A 20,566-nucleotide genomic window follows, 5' to 3' on the forward strand; every position below is an offset into this window, starting at 1 on the left:
GACATTGTGTCAACTGCTTTACTAAAATCCAGCTATATTCCATCTACTGCCTTCCTTTCATCCCTTGGTTTGTAATTGTCACTAAAAAAGCAATCACAATCATTCGTCAGGTGGTCTTTGTAAACCCATCTTCCTTTTTGCTCATAGTTACATTATATTTTATATTCATGCCGAAAGCTGGTGTTAATGCAACCTTCAAGCACTCAAAAGTCATTAAAATAGGGTTAAAGTTAAGAACTCCACATTAATTCTGCCCTCCTGTGCTTACATCATGGCCCCTTTTATAGCATTATATATTCCTTGTCAAATTATATGATATAGAATGCATAAATTGGAATTTCATACCCATTCTTGCATGCAGAGAGCTACAGCACATACAGTTCTCAGATTTGTGTTTTTTTAAATCCTACTATGGTCTTCAGAACAAGTGAGGTTTGAAGAAATCTAGATCAGTAGTTTTGAAGTTATGAACATCTGAAATCAGCAAATGCATCTTTAATTAACTTAGCTAGTTAGGTATCCTCTAACACTGTTGTCTTGTGTTTTAGTTTCAACTAAATAAAAAAAATTTGGTCACATAGTTGCTTTTAGTCAGCTGCTTGTTATGATAAAACCTGGAGAGTAAAATCTTGGCCTCATTTTACCACTGAGTCCAATGGGGCCAAGATTTCACCCTGAGTCTGTGCAGAAAGAGAGAAACACAAATTTGCTAGGTTTCATAATTTAATTAGCATTACCCTCCTTTAGTCAAACCGTTTACAATAATTTTTGGGACTAAGATAGAAACAGACAGACTAATGTGGAAAAAAGGAGGGGAGGAAATAAGCAGAAATTAAGTAGATGAGTTTTATCTCTGTAATTCCAATTCTTTCTTCCTGTATCTTTTGGGATATATCTAAGGAGCAGCTCTCATAGGAGTGGACAGAAATAGATAATTCAATTAACTCTTCAGGTCCATTAATATTATTGCTGAATAAAGTCAATGTCCATTGACTTTCTTTAGCAATGATGCCAGGCAGAAAATATCTGTACAGTTCTTTAGTTGATGTTCATGGAATGTTTAATGAACTTAATAAATCCACCCTTCAGTGTAAATCCAACATAAACACCCAGTTTGGTGCTAAATTATCCCAATGTTGGGCAGGGGAGGGCACAAAGACTCCTCTCCCACATCCATAAAAGGGTCAAAAACAATCACACTCCCTGCAAAACTGGCAAATAGCTGTGCTTTTTGTTAAAGCATTTCTTCAGGTAACCCCTTTGTTTTAGATCAGTGGTTCTCAGCCAGAGTATGTGTATCCCTGGGGGCACGCAAAGGTCTTCCAGGGGATACATCAACTCATCTAGATATTTGCCTAGTTTTACAACAGGCTACATAAAAAGCACTAGCAAAGTCAGTACAAACTAAAATTTCATACAGACAAAGACTTGTTTGTACTGTTCTACATAATAGTCACTGAAATGTAAGTACAATATTTATATTCCAATTGATTTATTTTATTATAAATGGTAAAAATGAGGAAGCAAGCAATTCCTCAGTAATAGTGTGCTTTAACATTTTGTATTTTTGATGTCTGATTTTTGTAAGCAAGTAGTTTAAGTGAGGTGAAACTTGTGGTATGCAAGACAAATCAGACTCCTGAAAGGGGTCCAGTAGCCTGGAAAGGTTGAGAGCAACTGCTTTAGATGATATGACTGTGTAGTGGGGATCGTTCTCATCTGATATTTCTGAACTACTGTTATTGGAGGCTGATAGGGAAGCAGAGACACTCCAAAAATGAGGAGGGTATCCCACACAGTTCTGAAATTGAAGGGGGGTGGCTCTTGGACCATACTTGTGGTAGGTTTCTCTTCCTGTACCACATCTTAACTCCTACTCTCAAGGATAGGATTTTTTGCCTCAGTCTACAATTATATAAGGACAGCAAGAAGTAAAATATTTATGCTAAGTATCAGCATAAATTATACAACTATATAGTATAGTCAAGCAATAGACCAAGCTGCCAAAGAAGATTGTACAGTCCCTGTCACTGGAGGGATTTAAGAATTGGCTAGCTAGCTACCCACCTATCAAGACAGTGGGTATCTCTTTCATCCCCAGGCACCAAAGAAGTAGATCTCTTTCAATACAAGTGATTGTATGAAAAGTAATCTTCCATTGAAAAAAATCAATAGCTGATCTGTTAGATGGATAAAAATCTATCAGCGGATATACTATCAATGGTACTAAAAGAAAGAATCACAGTAAATTGGGTCAAATTGAGTCAGAAGCGGGTCAACCATCTGAGAATACAGCTCTGACATTCATTTTAATGAGTACACAAGGTTTTAAAACCAGTAAGCTGGTTTTAATTGGTGACAGCTTGTGGTATGATGAATTACAGAAGTGTACATGAAAATTGTCATTAGGCTATTTAATAGTGAGTTTTACCATTCTACTCTATGAGCCTAATCCAGAGAAGTGCTGAGCAGATCCCAAAAGACTGATTTGAATGGGAGCTGAAGACATTCAGGACATGTAGGATCAATCCTGTAACCTGACTGATAATATGAAAGACCTGCTTTTGTACATATTTTAAATGTCACCACACCAAAGGTATTAATTTCTCTTGTTCTTTTGGTTACAGATCCAAAGCCCACTGAAATTAAAGGTTTCAGAGTAGCTGCCGTGTTAGTTTGTATCCGCAAAAAGAAAAGGAGGACTTGTGGCTGTAGCTCACAAAAGCTAAATTTGTTAGTATCTAAGGTGCCACAAGTCCTCCTTTTCTTTTTGTGAAATTAAAGGGTGTCTTTCCATTAATTTCGGGAGGCTCTGGATTACACTTATTGCATACATACACCATACAGTCAAAGATTTTATGAAGCATTTTTTAATAAAAAGGTTTGTTATACTAGAAAAGGCACTTTTGAACAAGCACTGCTTTCAGGTATACAAAGTACAAATTCTGATTTATATACACAAATACTGTACGTATGTATTTGCAAATCATGTTTGTGAATGCATGTTGAAATTTGTGTGCTTACGACAAGGCACATGCAAAAGCATGTGCAATATATACAAAATGCTTGTATAATTTAGTATGTGCAGTTTTAAAAATTAGGCTGTCTGATTCATTTTAATCATCATATGACTGCACTTGCAAAGATTTTTATGTCTTAAGTTCAAATAAAAAAATCTTATTCAATCTGATTTTTGCAGTGCGCATCATAGGAAATATTTCAATTGTTGTACCTTCCTCACTAAGAAGTTGTGAAAATTAGATATATGTTTTGAGTGCCCCAAATGGAAAAGGCTGTAGAAGTGCAAATAGTTAGTGTGCTTGTAAAATACTGAGAAAATGAAAACTGCTATATAAGTGCTAAATATTACTAGTAGAAATGACATTTGTGCTTTATGATTTTCTGTCTTTTTTAAAAAAGACAACATCCTGTGGCAGCATAATCCATAGTGTCAGAATGCCAATAAAACACTCCACTTCAAACGAAAGATTAATATGTGCTGATGTAAAAATTACTGGGTGATATTCTATGGCCTGTATTATGCAAGGGTCAAACTTAAGAATCACAATGGTCCTTTCTGGCCTATGAATCTATGAAAGTACTGGCCTGTGAAACAATGAACCTATGATAAACAAATGTTTCAGACATTTCAAATTCCTGCATTTTTCAGTTTGGTCATAGTAAGTAGTATGAACCATAACACACTGGTATGGCTTGCCCATTAGAAGTAATTGATTTATAAATTTAGACTGAATCTCCCTATAAAAACAGTGAAGACCCTGTGTGGTAACTGCACCTAGAAAGTTAAAGGTATGATGTGGGTTAGACCACTCTCCTGTGTCTGGAAGATGAAGCTCTGAGGCTCCTCGGTGTTGCAGAGTAGTTGCACAAAAGGGAGGGCAGGTGCCCAGACCCACCAGGTCAGCCCAGGAGGTCTCAGTCAGCCACCTTGACTGAGTGTTTCCCAGGTGTAAAACCAAGGGCCTGGGACAGAAAGAAGTTGTGTTAAATGGTGAGAGCCTGAATAGAATTAGAGGCAAGACAGTGGCTTCTGGGGACAGGGCAATGGTATCTTACCAGATGTGTTTGCATGAAGGAGTTGCCCGAGTACCATTTGGTACCACCTTTGCCCAGAGGAACAGGACTTACTTACATTTTGTAAATAAACAATTTATGCTGAGAAAATACCTGACACAGTATCACCAATTTCAGATCCAAATGGAAACTGACCTAAAAAACCCTGGAAGTCTGCTACCAGTAGCTAGAGGTATAGCAGGACAACAAAATTATATTCTATGTATGTAATGGAAGCATAACAAATTCCACAGTTAAGTTTGTGTTAATATTTGCATGTAAAGCAAACTCAGCTTTATGAAACAATATGACTATCCGCCCCAAATTTACAGCACAATCTGAGTAAAGCATGATTATGAAGATTTACAACTGTTAATTTGTTTGAGTTAAAAATCATTCAAAGTTAGCCCTTGAAGCTTTTGTTGAGACCATAACCTTCTTGGAGCCCCTGTCGCTAAAAGTATCATAGTTCACTGGAGAACTAGAAAATTCACAAAAATCTGTATCATCACTACCACTAACTTTTTTTAAAATTAGGTTTTAACTAAGCAGTTAGTTGCTCGTATCTAATTATTATGATCGTACTCAAGGCCAGAGCAATATGCAAGGTCATTCTTAAAGAGTGTCATTGCATATTAGAGGTAACTCAATCCTCAATATTCTTCAACTAATATGCATGCTGCAATTCTCTGGCTTGCAGAGCTTCATGGGAACAAGGGGGAGTGTGGTGGAGGGAATGTCAGAGGAAAATGGAGTTACACCAGCCAAGGTTTTGAGCCATAATGTAACAAAATAATGAGAAGCCTTTCATAATAATTGTTTTACAACAAAGATCTGTTATAAAATAAAAACAAATCCACGACCTGGAAACTGTGTTTGCACTTTAGATATTACAGATTGCATAGCTGTGATTACACACAATTTGGCCACAAATCATGCCAGTTATCCCAATTACTACCTTGAGAGTGGTGAAATTTGACCCTCTAACAAAAACAAAAACCACTTATATTTTATGTTTACCAGAAATCTTTAACTGAGATTTCATTCTCTCTCCCCTTCATTATAGCTCCTATTGCTTTGAATAATGCATAAACATGTAAAGGTAAAGACATAACCACTGCAAAGAAACTCAGTCAGTTTTGCAACATGAGCAGGATCAGTCACAGGTGACAGTTCCAGTGATAAATGATGGTGCAGTATTTAGCTTCTGAGAGAGCTGCACATAAACACTGGTGTTTAAAACAGAAAGTAGAGCTAAACAGAGTAACTGCACAGACTACACGAAACATGTCTCAATTAAGCTTTATTCTTTGCTTGATGCATCAGTGAACTTCTGTTAGAAAATTAAGACTGGTTGGTGGTTCATGATAACTGTGTAGAACATGTAAAGAGCACAAAGTCTCATTTTAAAAAGATGGCTACAAAATGCACAGCAGAACAGAAAAAGTATATATTCAAGAATAAAGTGCCTGAACTGCTAAGGAAAATATGTAGTCATTAAAACAGCTACTGCCCTGGATTTGAAAGCTCATTGGGACAGCATCACTAGACTTATATCAATGTTAGTAAAGGCACCATGCTCCAGTGAATAGGGTGCTGGGCCAACACCCACAAGGCCTGGTTTCTAATCCCAACTCTGCCACTTACCTTCAGTGTCACATTAGGCATGTCACTTTATGTTTTTGTCCTCTATTTCTCCTCCCACCCCTTCTCTGTCTCATCTACATAGAGTATAAACTCTGGGGAAGCAACTGTTGCTCAATATATATTTGTGTAGCATCTAGCACAACAGGCCTGATCATGGCTGGGGCTTCTAGGTACTATGGTGAAACAAAAAAAAAAAACACAACAAGAATCAGTGGGATTGCCAGAACTAGACTTGAATTTGCAAAATAGTGGACTATACTGTCTAGAACAAGTTTATTTGGTCTCTTTCACTGAGATTTTATTTGATTAGTTAAATCACTGGTTGAACTGTTGTTTAAAAGTCAGAGGTTCAACTGGAGGATCTCCACATTTAGGTGGAGCCTTTGATAGCACAGAGCATAAGAGTTCATAGGCCATCTCCATCCCTCATGCAGCCAGCATAAGGTCAAAGCTGAGGAAAAAGAGGTGTGGTTGGGGCTTCCAAATGCCCCAGCAATCTCCAGCTGCTATATCATCTGCTCAAGGCCACTGACTGTCATCACAAGTCAGAAAATCCCACAGTGTGTACTAATTTACTCTGGGGTCTGACCCAGTACACAGCTGGGCCAGCATCAGTGGTGTGCAAAAGATGGCTTAAATCCACCTTTGAATCCCTGGGATGCACACTTCAGCAAAGCTGTATGGAGAATGGAATTTCCATTCTGCTGAAGGTTTCAAGATTTGTTTTCATTCCAATTAGGAATGAACCTGAAAATATATAATTTCCCTGTGAAAGAAAATTCTGAAAGTTTCCATTTGATTGAAATGCTTCATTTGGACAAAATTTAAGTATTTCAGTTCAGTTTCAATTTTTTAAATAAAATACATTATAATATAATACAAAAAGTCAAAGTCATTTTGAAAGGAAAAATTGAAATGTTTTGTTCCCCAAAAATGGAAATGGAACATTTTGACACTGTCATAACTTTACCACATTTTTTCCCTGAAATGAAATTTAAGTGAAATTCACATAATTATGTGAAGTTTTTCAATTTTGATTGAACTGCATGCTGTGATGGAAAATGGTTTTGCTTAAGCTTTTCCAATCAGTTGTACTTTTCAGCTACAAAAGACGATCAGGGCCTGTAACATGGTTCACTTACCACTCTGGGATGCCCTCAGCCTGTCCTGAGAATTAGCTCTGTGGTTGAGTGCACCCCATTTGGGTGCTATATTGCTGCCATGACTCCCACTCTTGGGCCCACATCTCTCTAAGAGCCAGTGTGTCATCTTCAGCAACACACCCCTCCAGCCATGCCCCACTCTGGGCTCCTTCCCCCGCCACCACACCCACACCATTTCAGGGGGACCTGCTGTCTGCTGTTCAGCCACCTCCCCTCAGTAGCAAACTGCCATTTACAGTCTAGCCACTTCCCAAGTGTCTCTGGCAACCCTCCTTACCCTTATATCAGGGCCTCCATCTGCAACCCCCACCCTTGTATCAGGTCCTCTGTTTGCAGCACTGCACTGTCCAGGGTGCTGGCGGTTCTCTCAACCCATCAGGAACACCGACCGACCGACCGTCCTTTCTGGACTCCCAGCAGAGAACTGCCCTCCTCTGCCTTGCAGCTCCCGTTTTTATATGGGTCTACTTGGCCCTGATTGGCTGCTCCTCTCAGCCCTCCTCTGATTGTCTACTTCTGGTGCAGTCTCCCTAGGGCTGCTTTTAACCCCTATTTTTTGCAAGTGAGGGGCAGCTGTCCCATCACAGGACCCTAAAATACTGATATAGCAATACAAATTCCTCCACCATACTTACTGTAAAGCTAACAAGCCTTCCTATAATATATATATATTGATGTTCAAAGGGCGTGCTTGGATATTATAAGTGTATTCTTGTTTCTTTTCTTGTTATTATTTTAAAAAATTAAAGTCCAGCTTGAACACTGTCTTCCATTTTGCATCCATAGGTGAGTCTTTCAGTCAAGAGTTAAAACATAAAGAAGACTCCACTAAAGCAAGCTTAGTTTAAATCACTGATATTTGACAGAGAGACAATGGAGACCATTGAGTTGATAACGGTAGAGAATCAGGGCTAAATTCTACTCATAGTTTTACTCATGTACTCAGCTGGAGATATACAAGTATAACTGACAGCAGAAACTGGCCTGTTGTTCTGAGAACATGTGCAAGTGAGGATACTGTTGTTGATTTTCTTATTAATTCATAACACTGTTCAAAGCTATATTAGCAGGAATAGTAAATTTGTAAGTAAAGGGGACTAATTTATTATACCTGTGTTTCTGACCATTCATTTTTCTCTCCTAAAACAAATTACACCCACCTCAGGAGATGAAAACTATCACACCCCTGAGATCCAGTCGAATGTACTATAGCTCACATTTTAAAAAAGTCAGTATATTTTAGGTACAAAAGCAAACAACAACGAAAAGCAAAACTAAAAGGTCCTCAACATTTCCAAGTCCTCTGAGGAAAGAGTTTTCACCATTTGGATATCTTCTTCCAGAGATATGCCATGGAATTTTTGAAGGATTTTGGACCAAATACTGATTTGCGTTACAACCCATGGAACCTCGCTGAAGTTAATGACATTGTACAGCATGTAAATGAAACAATTTGGCCTCTTGTACTGTATGTTTGAAGTCTGTCTGAGAAGTCACTGTACTCAGGTTTAAACAACTCAGAGCACATACCCATATTTTACATTATTGCTTTAGCAATCACAAATTTATTCTGCTGCTGAAGGAGAGATATCTGTAATCCTAATAAATAAGGTTCTCGAACTTTCCAAAATAAACATCCTAACTGAGAAAAAAACAGAAAGGAAAAATTGTTAGTAGTGGGGATAGGCCAACTGGTGTTCAGTCGAGATGATCTTAGAGACCCAAGGAGTCTGGAGTAAACCAGGATTAGAGGATTGGTCTCTTAAAGCATTCCTTTCAGTAACGCTTCCCACAATTTACATCCACTTTTTAACTAAAAGACAAACCTTGATACCTGGTAAGACTCGGCTGACATTCTCAAAGCTTGATACCTGGTTAGACATCCTGGGATGGCTGACATTCCCACAGTGTTACCGGGAGGCCATCGGTGCTATAGCTGGAGACTACTGTGGAGAGTAGACACTGCAGGAAGTATCACCCAAAAGGGATTTTATGGAGAACTTATTTTATTTTGGAGTTACTAAAGTACAGGTGATGCAAACTCCTCCCAGTACTCATCCTTAGAACTCTGTGTTCAATCTCCATTGACTTCAGATTAAGTTCTCTGGATGTACTCCACAATGACTGAATGCAGAATTTGGCTGACACCTTTATATGATACTCTAAGAATCCAAACTTTTGAATATCCTGGCTTTTAATTTCTCAATCATAAAGTCATTTTAGCATTTGTTTTAATCTAATAGCTTAAAAGAAAACAAGAAAGATATATTTATGCTGCATGCTGAGCTCTCCATGTTGACAAGGAAGATTTTGCTTTGTCACACTCTTACATAAGTATCAGTATTGAAGAGGTAAAGTGAAAAATCCAATCAGCTGTGTATGCCAGACACTCTATGGTCGTCTTAGCATATGTACAGTAAACACACTATATCAGTACTTAGTCGTGAACTGAGTTAATACTGTGCATGTGCAAATAAATAATTGTAAAGCTTTAACTTTTAGAATGATTCACACCACCTCCCCCTCCCCCGCCCCCACCGCAGTTTAGGAAGGATCTCATTCCTCAATGTGGAATACAAACATCTCGAACTTTTATATTCTACTATGTGTTTTGTTTGATAGATAAAGTTGCAAGATTTTTTTAATAAGCAGAGAAATGTGTATTTCATTCACAATTCCTTAACTCAAAAATGGCTAAACTGATGTCACTTAAGCTTTGGCTGACATGAAAATGCATTGGTGGTATAGTGGTGAGCATAGCTGCCTTCCAAGCAGTTGACCTGGGTTTGATTCCCAGTCAATGCAATAATGGATTTTCTCCTTTGTTGGAGGGAGGGATAGCTCAGTGGTTTGAGCATTGGCCTACTAAATCCAGGGTTATGCATTCAATCCTTGAGTGGGCCATTTAGGGATCTGGGGCAAAAATTCAGGATTGGTCCTGCTTTCAGTAGCGGGTCAGACTAGATGATCTTCTGAGGTCCCTTCCAACCCTGATATTCTATGAAAAGTTTGAAGCTTCAGTCCAAAAACAAACATTTTGAGAAAGTTATGATTGAATGGACTTAAACCAATATGGCCTTCTCAACTTTAAGTATAGTTTTTATCAGTGAATGCTATAAATTCTGTAATAATATAATGTAAGCATGATGTGCTCTCAGCAGCAATGAGTTGTGGTAATACTATGTAACATGATCTTCACAGGATTTCTGCGCTTTCTGCTGTAGAACTGAATTAATAAAACATGGATCCCTCCAAAAAAACCTTTCTTGCAAGAAGCACAGAAATTCAAGATTCTTCAGACGGGATTTTCACTAAATTACTTGCATAATTCTCTGTGGCTTATTAAATTACGTTTGTGCTAAGTCAAGATATAGAATAAATTATTAACATTAGTTTGAAGTAAGTGAGAATTCGAGAAGTAAGAAGCATGTTATTGGGCTTCAGATAGCAGGTAATTTTTGTGTTTTAACTCAAAGAAAGAGCTGTGTGGGGAGTGTAAGAAAAGTCTTCTATTAAGAAAGGAGAGGCAGGAAATTGAGCTACTTCAGAACAGAGCTGTCAAGGTTCCTCCCCCACTCTGAACCTCTAGGGTACAGATGTGGGGACCTGCATGAAAAACCTCCTAAGCTTATCTTTACCAGCTTAGGTCAAAACTTCCCCAAGGTACAAAATATTCCACCCGTTGTCTTTGGACTGGCCGCTACCACCACCAAACTAATACTGGTTACTGGGGAAGAGCTGTTTGGACGCGTCCTTCCCCCCAAAATACTTCCCAAAGCCTTGCACCCCACTTCCTGGACAAGGTTTGGTAAAAAGCCTCACCAATTTGCCTAGGTGACTACAGACCCAGACCCTTGGATCTTAAGAACAATGAACAATCCTCCCAACACTTGCACCCCCCCTTTCCTGGGAAATGTTGGATAAAAAGCCTCACCAATTTGCATAGGTGACCACAGACCCAAACCCTTGGATCTGAGAACAATGAAAAAGCATTCAGTTTTCTTACAAGAAGACTTTTAATAAAAATAGAAGTAAATAGAAATAAAGAATTCCCCCCTGTAAAATCAGGATGGTAGATATCTTACAGGGTAATTAGATTAAAAAACATAGAGAACCCCTCTAGGCAAAACCTTAAGTTACAAAAAAGATACAGACAGAAATAGTTATTCTATTCAGCACAATCCTTTTCTCAGCCATTTAAAGAAATCCTAATCTAACACATACCTAGCTAGATTACTTACTAAAAGTTCTAAGGCTCTATTCCTGGTCTATCCCTGACAAAGACCAGCATATAGACAGACTATAGACAGACACACAGACCCTTTGTTTCTCTCCCTCCTCCCAGCTTTTGAAAGTATCTTGTCTCCTCATTGGTCATTTTGGTCAGGTGCCAGCGAGGTTACCTTTAGCTTCTTAACCCTTTACAGGTGAGAGGAGCTTTCTCCTGGCCAGGAAGGATTTCAAAGGGGTTTACCCTTCCCTTTATATTTATGACAAGAGCTATTACATTTCTTTCACAGAATTGATGGATAAAGTTTCACAAAAGCAGCATTCGGTACTGAGAGTAGTATAGAACATATAGGCTGGATCATATACTACATTTTATATAGGTGTTCAGCTGAATACAGCCAGTGTCCATAAAAGCTATCAAAGGTTCTTTTGTGAAGACTCATTGAAGTCAGCAGTAATTTAGGGGTGAATTTATCATGTGGGTGAATCAGACCTCAAGTTTGGAGGAAAACATGTGAATAAACCCTGTGGCCTTCTATATATTATGAATAAATTCAATATAATTTAATATTTTCTTTATTTCTGTTTGCAAGTCTGTGGCTGTTAATTTTCCTTTGCAAAATTTAGAAACTCTCGTCAGTTAACATGACAAGTTAATGAGGCAACCACAAATTGTGTTGGCATGTCTTCTTTATGCAATTGGTGAATTATTGTCTTTGAACTGGACACAATCAAGTAGGGCCTCTAAGTCTCTGAACTCTTTCAGAAAGGTGGTGCACTCTAAACAGTTGCTTAGATGCTGATAACTTCTACAGATTTGAGCGGATTAAGAATTTGGTGATAGAAAAAGCCCTGAAAATAATATTTCATCTCATCAAGAACAGAGATTACAGATCTGCATAGCTGCTTCATAAGGCCCTGGGGGGTCTCTGTAGTTAGCTACTGTGTCCTTTGCCTCATCAGTGATGTATGATTTTATAAATAGAAAAATACTATGTTTATTATTATTTATTCTTTTTGCTTTGCTACTATGTATTGTCATTGACGAAATGCAGGCCTGGAGTAAAATCAGCTGGTTACTTAGGCAGTATTTCAAGAGGCTCCTTCGCTCCTCATTCCATCCCCACTAGCTGGACCTTTATCAGGTAGCCTGACACTTGGACTTTCCTTCTCCCCCAAGATACTCTTCAAGCCTGGCACAATATATAGAATCATGGAAATGTTAAGCTGCAAAGGACCTTGAGAGGTCAACAAGTCCCAGACCTTGCACTGGGGCAGGGCTAAGTAAACCTAGACCATCCCTGACTGGTATGAGTTCAACCTGGTATGACCATCCCTGACTGGTATGAGTTAAAAACCTCCAGTGATGGGGATTGCACAACCTCCCTTAGAAGTCCATTGCTTCCCCCACCCCCTATTTACCTTTATATAACCCGTCATGGTGCTTCCCCCAGGAACAGACCACTGTGTCCTGTGCAGGCCCTTTTCCTGCCAGCTTCTCAGCAGTCCATTCCCTCACTCTTTGCCAGCTGTCCCCCTCTCTCACAATAATAATCCAATAGAAGTAGCTAAATGCTTAGCACTTTTGAAAATCATGCCACTTACTCAGGATTTAGCTGCCTATATTAGGCACCCATTTTTAAAAATCTTGGCTCCTAATAACAATCTTTAGCACTTATATATTGCTTTTCATACCTGGATCTCAGCCAGATCAGCACTGCTGGCAGCAATGAAAATATTTAACCATCAATTTCAGAGGAGATTTGGAAAATGCCAGAGGAGGAGCCAAAGGGCAGGATCAGTAAGAGACACCAGATACAGAACTAAATACATGAGAAGCCACATAAGAGAGGAATGCTACTTGAATACATCCAAAGTTTGGAAAGATTTTTATTCCTACAATGAATGCAGCACCTCGCTATTAATTTAACAGTTAAGCTTTTATGGATGAGCCAGAGGTTATGTGGCTGTCGGTGATACAGATATCCCACTAACCCAAATTATCCATTTACTCAAAGCTACTTCCAATGTAGCTGAAAATTCATCATTCACAAGCCATTTCCATCCCACTGAGAGGTAGTGCTGCTATGCAGAAGCATAGCCATGGCACTGAGAAAGGGGGAGGCCCAACTTGGGCTTGTCAGGACATGCCTGGGTCCTTGGATTGCCTTAACCCAGCTCAGCTCCTGATTAAATTCATTTTTAAATAATCCTCTCCTTCCTTGGCATTTACACCCTTCAGGTACTTATTAACTGTTTTCTTGCGTATCCTAATTCATTGTTAGGTCATGATACACGTATTTAGTTCTTTTAGAACCAAATCATCAGCCAGTGAAGGGATTTAGGGAGGGCTAAATCCTCTCTGTGACTGGTGGTGGGCCCATGCCTAAGAGGGTTGGGGAAGAAGTAACTGGGGAGAAGTCTGGTTGAACAGTATCAGCACGGAGCCTGAGCTGATAGTCACAAACATTAGGAGAATCCAAGAACCCACTCTAAATTTGTATGGGTTCTATGAAAACTGTTGTTTGTACAGCTCTGCTTTAACCAGTCCTGCTTTTGTGCTGGATGAAATGATATTTGTGTATGATTTATATATCAGTTTAATGCCTGATTCTGAGCTCTGTCCTTCAGAATGAAAGGCACTATATACATGTAAAATGATCATATTATTACTAGTCAGGAGTCTCAGGATTAAGTGTTTTAATTCTAATGGCTGATAATGTTTCTCCAAACTTGTGTCAGTGACAATGATACCTTGTCCTTGAGGCTCAGCTCTGCTCCCCATCCTTAGAATCATAGAATCTTTTGTGCTGCTTACTTTTTAATCTGTTTACTAAAATAAATACACTGAACTGCAAAAGCTAAAAATGCCATTTTAAATACCTTACATTAACTCAGTAATGTAATCTAAGAGTTATAGAAACTAATTTAGTACAAAATAACCACAGAGACATTTTCTTGTTGTGGTATCTCGCAGAAGCTTGTAGCACATCAACATTATCCTCATTTACAATGCATTATTGTTCTGATAGACCAGGAAGCTTTTCAGTTGTCCTCACCACAAATCAACAATTAAGTCTATGTCCCACATTTCTAGCTCAGAGAAGTCACGACTGCAAGCTTATAAATAACGAGTCAGTGAGCCTTTCTTTATGTATTTCTATCCACTTTTAAACAGTTCCAACAGTTTCTTTGTTTAAAGACAATAGTGCTGAGATTAAGAATTGCAGTTCAAATGAGGAGTAAAATGTCATGTTGGGTAAACAATTATTCTTCACAGTAGCTGTCAGGAAGGAAGAGAAGACAAGGAGACAGGAGGAGAAAAAGGAGAGGGAGAAAAGTGCCAGTGAGAGAGAGAGTCAGAGTGCAAAGGAAGGATTTGAATTACTGTAGTGTTCTGTATTCATTATAATTAGAGGTGACAAACTAGTTTTGCTAGTATAAGAGCATCCCCGACCCTTCGTCCACAAGTTAAACTGAACGTTTTTGACATGCAAGAGAGACTGGATACATTTTCATCCTCCCCTCCCCCCCCCAATTTTTCATTTTCATATACGTCTGCAATTCTTGATTCTTGCTCAGACAAAATGCAGAAGGGTCATAATAATAAAACTTAGCACTGTATATAAAATTTACTGATAATTAATCCTCATAGCATCTCCCCTATGCATTATTATTCCATTTTAAAGATGAGGGAAAAAAGGCAGAAAGGTTAAGTGCTGAAGGCCAAAGAATGTGCATTTATGGCAGAGTCAGGATGAGAATTCAGAAGTCCTTGACTTCCAACTCTGTGCTCATTCTGCTGTACTATTAATGGCATTTAGCGTGACAGGAAGTAGTAAGTAAGTATAACAAGGAGTCCAGTGGCACCTTAAAGACTAACAGATTTATTTGAGCATAAGCTTTTGTGGGTAAAAACCCCACTTCGCATCTGAAGAAGTGGGGTTTTTACCCACAAAAGCTTATGCTCAAATAAATCTGTTAGTCTTTAAGGTGCCACTGGACTCCTTGTTGTTTTTGTGGATACAGACTAACACGGCTACCCCCTGGTAAGTAAGTATGTGACATGTCACAAGAAAAACTGATCTAATGAAATTTCCAGTCCAGTTTCACAAATTCAAAAGATTCACATAATATGGTAAGTGTGTTCATTTCTGGATGTTTCCTATTTTAGCCATTATACTTCCTCTCAGTGTGTGCAGAAATCTGTTTCATACAAATATAAAGCACTAGAGCCTTGCAACCCAACCAGAACCCAATGACACCTGATTACAAGTACTGGGTTCTGGTTGGGTCTGAAAACAACCAATTTTCTTGGGCTCAGGTTGTGTCAGGTAGTATCTGATCACCTCTTCCTGCATGCAGTTGGCACAGTAGTGGCTGTGCGCCCCACTCTTGCCAGCCATTGCTATCTCACTGTGCTATGTGTGCTGCGGAGTGAGTGTGCTGATGAGTCGCAGCACCTCTCAGTTTGCTGCACACACAGCGCAGCGGTGGAGGAGCACAGCCACTCCATTGGCAGGAGGCAGCCAGAGATAGATTGCAGGCATGATATAGTTGGGGTTGGTCCTGCTTTGAGAAGGGGGTTGGACTAGATGACCTCCTGATGTCTCTTCCAACCCTGATATTCTATGATTCTAAGGGTGGGGAGCAGGGCTGAGCCTCAAGGACAAGGTATCATTGTCACTGACACCAGTTTGGAGAAACAATATCAGCCATTAGAATTAAAACACTTAATCCTGAGACTCCTGACTAGTAATAATATGATCATTTTACATGTATATAGTGCCTTTCATTCTGAAGGACAGAGCTCAGAATCAGGCATTAAACTGATATATAAATCATACACAAATATCATTTCATTCAGCACTCGAAAGTATCCACCTATTGCATACTTTAATGAAAGATGAATGAAGGATTTGAATGTTCCATGAATACTTCTAAATCTTGCTCCTAATTTCCTAGCTCATTTAATCAAGTCCTTAGTATCTTAAAATGAAGCTCGGTATGGGATTATAAATTTTATCCCTGATTTTCTGAAGAACACAGTATATCACAGAATGTTAATTGATAATCACAATTAAAATGTGTAACCACTAAAAGATCAGCTATTAATTTGAACTACATTCAACTCAATTAAGGTAGTAATGGGATTAGAAATTATATTGAAGGATTGGTCATGGTGTAATTATATTATAAAATATACGTGTGTGTAATATGTGGCATTATACTGCAATCTCAGTTTGATTAAGCCATTTCCATTCTCTTGTATTCACTCACATATAATTTGGTAAACTCTTTAATTGAAAACTCTGCTGGTTTTGTTTACTCTGAAATCTTGAAATATTCAAAAATCAAGTTAGTTTTAGTATAGACATTATTTCTGAGTTTATACATTGTAAAATGTATTTATCATTTTTAATATTGATATAGGTCTAAAGACACCATAACAATCTGGATTTAACTCCTAACTGTCAAAATGTTTTTCTTCATTTACTGCATTGAACCAAAATCCTCCTGGTAAAGTCCCAAATCAATATGCTGTTTCTCAGTTGTAAAATGCACTTTGGAACCTATATATTAAGCAGATATTAAGCACTGTGTGTAAAACAATAGAGATCCAGTCCATTTTCCAGCTGCAGCTCATAAGAACACGAGATGTTGTTCAACAACAGTACAACATTAGACCCCCATCCTGCAAATTTTTGCTGTATGTGCTTAAATATCTTTATTCATGTTTGTAAAAAGAACAGGAGGACTTGTGGCACCTTAGAGACTAACAAATTTATTAGAGCATAAGCTTTCGTGGGCTACAGCCCACTTCATTGGATGCATAGAATGGAACATATAGTAAGAAGTCCAATGGTCAAATTACTCCCTTACACAGGCTTGGACTGATCTCCAGGGAAGTATCCCAGGAGGCCCTAGTGTTTGGAGATTCTAGAAGCCCATGCAAGCAGTAGCAGGTTTGAAAACAGATGCCATTGCTCTGAGGATGTGAGTCATGGTTGGCAGAGAGCCTACGGCCCAGTAGCTTAGATCAACAGATTCATCTGTTGGAGTCCCTCTGCTAGTTAAAATTGAAGCCAGGATGTTCAGGAGGTGGGGATGCTGGTGGCAGAGGAGCAGCCCCTGGATGCCTTCTGTTGCCTCTTGAATTTGATTTTTGTGTGCTGTGGTATTATACACTGAGGCGTGATCTAAGAAATGCCATAATACTGTACTAAATCCAAACATAAGAGGCAACAAATTTCCAGGAGGGCAGCATATGCATCATGTCAACCAATGGGGCAGCTAGGCCTACAGAGAATATCAACATGAAACAATAGCAGTGGTGTTTGCAACCCTCTTATCTGAAGGAACAAAATACCATCACGGTCTCCCAGAGCCCTAGTGGCAGCAGTAATGGGTATTCATAACATGAACTTCCACAGCCAAGACCTCTCTTGGAAGCTGGTTCTCTCACCTCCCTGGAGGCCCTTTCTTTTCCAATATAACACTGCACATACATAACTGTTTACAGAAGCTGGCACCTAGTTTGTATGACAGCTTTCTTACAAACTGTATCCCTAAACACTTTATATAGAGAAGAGGGCATTGGTTAGTATTTAGAGTAGAGGAGTATAGCATGCCTGACTACAGAGGGAAATGGAAAATCTGAGATTTTCATCTTGGCTTATTCCCACATGACAAGAGAGAGTGCATGAGTGAGAGAGAAAAAAATAGCATAAAATAAATACTATAAGGAAAATTATATATTTCCTGACCGTTAGTGAGTCTGGATAACAAATGGGTCTCAAGAGTTTAAGAATTGTTTTCTTGGCAGCCCAAATAAACAGAACTCATCTCTCTATTGTTCCTGTATGCCTTTCAATATCACTTCCATAGGGGCAGTACTGATGGCCTGAGTCCCAGGCCAAAGGCTTGAGGATAGATGACTGTAGACTGTAGTAAGTTTCTGTTCCCAGCTCTGCTACTGATTGTTTTGTGACCTTCAGTAAGTCATTTTAGGCCAAAACATAGGTGAAAGTTATGTTCCTTAAAGCACATTTACGTGCCTAAACAAAATACTTTTCAAAGCTGCTGCTGTGTGTGTCAAGTTTTTTCTTCTGTAAAACTGCAATAATACTTACCTGCTATTAGCAAAGGAATTTCTTAACCACAGTCACTTTTACTCTTGGAAGCACAAGAGAGTTATATATCTTTGAAAAATAACCAACAGCCCCCTTAGCCTGATCTTAACCCTTTCATGAGCCCTTGGTTTGGTTAGCATCCTCAGGCTAGGCAACCCTTCCTGCCTTCTTTCTCCTTATCCTGGTCTTCTTGTATGTTGTATGAGGTCTGACCTCCCTTCCCAGAGAGCATTCCCCCTTAGATGTAGTCTCCAATCCCTTTGGCTATGTGTCCAGGCTGAGGAACTCCAGTCCCTTTCCCCAGCCAGGCTTCTGTGTAGAGAGTTCCCTGTTCTTTCGGATGAGCCAATAGTTGAGAGACAGTTGATATTTCATAGATATAAGGTGACCTATGTAGCCACGTATTTTTATTATTACACTTGAGTCCCCCTCCACCCTATTGTCTGTTTGTTATATCACATTGTTACACTCATTTCAGATTAGACTGAACATTCTTATGGAAGTCTTACCCATAGAGCTGACCCTGAGGTATCTTATGTTGGGGGCTCAGGGCCATACATAGTCAAGGTTCTGCCTTTTGATTTCACCTAAAAAGTAAAGACCCAGAGAGACTCCACAGCCCCATGTATGTTACAGATAAAATTATGGTGACCCTTCACAACTGAACTTGTAAAGGGCAAAAGTGGGTGTGCAGGGACATGGCCTAGATGGTAGTTCCACACATAGGGGTCAAAATAGGCATAGGAGGAAAGCAAGGGAATGTATTTGCTATTTCCCTACATATCTAGCAACAGCTGGACATGAGCCAGTCATGTAGATACCCTGGGTGAGTGGTTTCTTCTCCTTTGTTCTTCCCCTGGCTCCCTCAGAGTTTCATATACAGAGAGTCCTTTTGTTCAAGTCTTGCTTGCTTACTTCCTCAGGTCCCCTGTTACACTCTGTGTCTCATCTCTTCAAAAATGTCATCTTCTTAAACCTTAACTGAAAATGTTTTGTTTCTCCCATTCCTATAGCATTTACTGTATACTACTACTAGTAGTCATAGTAGTAAAAAGAAAAGGAGTACTTGTGGCGCCTGAGAGATTAACAAATTTATTTGAGCATAAGCTTTCGTGAGCTACAGCTCACTTCATCAGATGCATTCAGTGGAAAATACAGTGGGGAGATTTATATACATAGAGAACATGAAACAGTGGGTGTTACCATACACACTGTAACCAGAGTGATCACTTAATGTGAGCTACTACGAGCGGGGGGGGGGGGGGGCGCAGAACCTTTTGTAGTGATAATCAAGGTGGGCCATTTCCAGCAGTTGACAAAGAACATCTGAGGAACAGTGGGGGGTAGGAGGTCTACAACCTATCCTGAAGGACGACCCATCACTCTCACAGATCTTGGGAGACAGGCCAGTCCTTGCTTACAGACAGCCCCCCAATCTGAAGCAAATACTCACCAGCTCCCCCCCCCACCCCCGGCCCCACTGTTCCTCAGACGTTCTTGTCAACTGCTGGAAATGGCCCACCTTGATTATCACTACAAAAGCCCCCCCCCCATCCCCTGCTGGTAATAGCTCACCTTAAGTGATCACTCTGGTTACAGTGTGTATGGTAATACCCATTGTTTCATGTTCTCTGTGTATATAAATCTCCCCACTGTATTTTCCACTGAATGCATCCGATGAATTGAACTGTAGCTCACGAAAGCTTATGCTCAAATAAATTTGTTAGTCTCTAATGTGCCACAAGTACTCCTTTTCTTTTTGCTAACTCTGTGTTCTTTGCATGCCTGCCACTTTGTCCTGGAAGGGGTTAATCAAGAAGATTAGAGCACCCAGGCTAGGTAGATCTCTGAGGAAGCATGTATAAGAAACTGGGAGCTCAGGGGGATGAAGGCACCGATTTCAAAGCTTAAGGCCATGGGGCTGTGGAGTCCCATGTCCCAAGGAAGGGGAGCAGACATGAGGTCTGAACCTGAAAGTGTGTTTTAGAAACTCAGAGCTAGGAATAGTGATCCGACTCTACTCTGCTTAGAAGCATGTGGGATCCACTGGTTAGGTACACTGACAACAAACTGGTGTTCAAACAGAGGGGATTGAGTAAGGTTGTGACAATGAGCATTTGGATTTTTTTGGCATATAACCCAGTCCCAGGTATAATATTTCACCCCACAATAATTTCTACTTAAGACGCTTTTTGGGGGTAAGCAAGTGAGAATCAGTGTTAGAATGTGCCCAAACATTTTCATCAGTGTTAAAGTCACTACAATCAGAATTTAACATATAATGATTTAAGATTTTCCTGTTATGACTGCTGTTTGGTT

At 39.4% G+C, this 20,566-nt stretch overlaps 1 protein-coding gene and 1 non-coding gene across 3 annotated transcripts in view; both read left to right on the top strand.

Annotated features, from left to right (window-relative positions):
• The window catches only part of GABBR2 (gamma-aminobutyric acid type B receptor subunit 2), an 842,671-nt gene that overhangs the window by 507,780 nt on the left and 314,325 nt on the right, over positions 1-20,566 (top strand). The gene's annotated exons all lie outside the window — the stretch shown is intronic.
• TRNAG-UCC (transfer RNA glycine (anticodon UCC)) lies at positions 9,618-9,689 on the top strand. Its single transcript has one exon. It is a non-coding gene; the product is annotated as a tRNA-Gly (tRNA).

The sequence above is a fragment of the Lepidochelys kempii genome, chromosome 2, assembly GCF_965140285.1.
Source record: "Lepidochelys kempii isolate rLepKem1 chromosome 2, rLepKem1.hap1, whole genome shotgun sequence".
In the NCBI taxonomy this organism is placed as follows: domain Eukaryota; kingdom Metazoa; phylum Chordata; order Testudines; family Cheloniidae; genus Lepidochelys; species Lepidochelys kempii.